The sequence below is a fragment of the Verticillium alfalfae genome, genomic scaffold (genome assembly GCF_000150825.1).
Source record: "Verticillium alfalfae VaMs.102 supercont1.1 genomic scaffold, whole genome shotgun sequence".
Lineage (NCBI taxonomy): Eukaryota > Fungi > Ascomycota > Sordariomycetes > Glomerellales > Plectosphaerellaceae > Verticillium > Verticillium alfalfae.
This window is the reverse complement of record NW_003315038.1, coordinates 3,135,346-3,136,349: the sequence shown is the minus strand read 5'-3', so window position 1 is coordinate 3,136,349 and position 1,004 is coordinate 3,135,346.

Genomic DNA, 1,004 nt, shown 5'->3' with positions numbered 1-1,004 from the left:
CAGCAGCAACAGTGGCCCAAGGGTGGGAGTCCACGGAGAGGAGTCCATGTTCAGGGAGAACCTTTGAGCTTTTTTTTTTTTTTTCTCTTTCTTCTTTCTGTCTTGCCGCGGGGTTGCTGGTAGGCATCGGCGAGAGGGACTGCCACACTTGGGGTTTGTACTTTTAGGTCTTCAGGGGCGTCTGCGGGGTTCATGTTTTTTTTTTTCCCTTCTTGGTCCTTTTGAGTTTCGGGCCTTTTCGGCCTCTGAAGGCTGCTGTTTGTAGCAACGAAGGCACGAAGAGGGAAGGGGTTTTGCGAGCGTCACCGCCGGATGACGGCATCACGAGCTCGATGAAATACACAGAAGCGATGCCTTTCTCCGTGCTGCGCGATGCCTCGAGATGCGTCTTCGACAGCCAATTCACATGCACCCTGGCAGGTCACCATGTGTCGAGCAGCAGGTAAGGAGTAGTGCCATGGGCGAATGTATTGTCATAGGGGATAACGAGAGAGTCCCCAGTCATGTCTAACCTCCCGCAAATGCATCCAGCAAATGCGCCCTGGGAGTAAAAGAGGAAAAGTGTGAAGAATTGTGAAAGAAGAATGTGGAAAGAAATTACAAAGGCAAAAAAAAAAACCCGCCAGATATCCCACTCGTCATGCACATAGACTTTCACGTTCAAAAAAACGCCTCTCCCCCCCCTCACTCTCGCCGAGAAACCCCAATCTGTAGGTTTCGTTTCATGCATACATACAATTGGTATCCAAACACGCACGCACAGAAACATCCGGCCCCAGGCCTCGCCGCATGCAAAACGCAGCACCCCACGCTCACGCCGCGCTGGCGCTCGCCTTGGGCGCAGACGCCTTGGTCGCGTCGCCGCTGCCCACGCGATGGGGCGTGAACCCGTCGGGCACAGGCCCGCCTATCGGACCGGGCGTCAGCAGGTTGAAGAGCCACATGACGAGGAGGATGAAGACGATGCGCGCCTGGAGCGTGCGGAGCATCGACCGCAGCGGCGG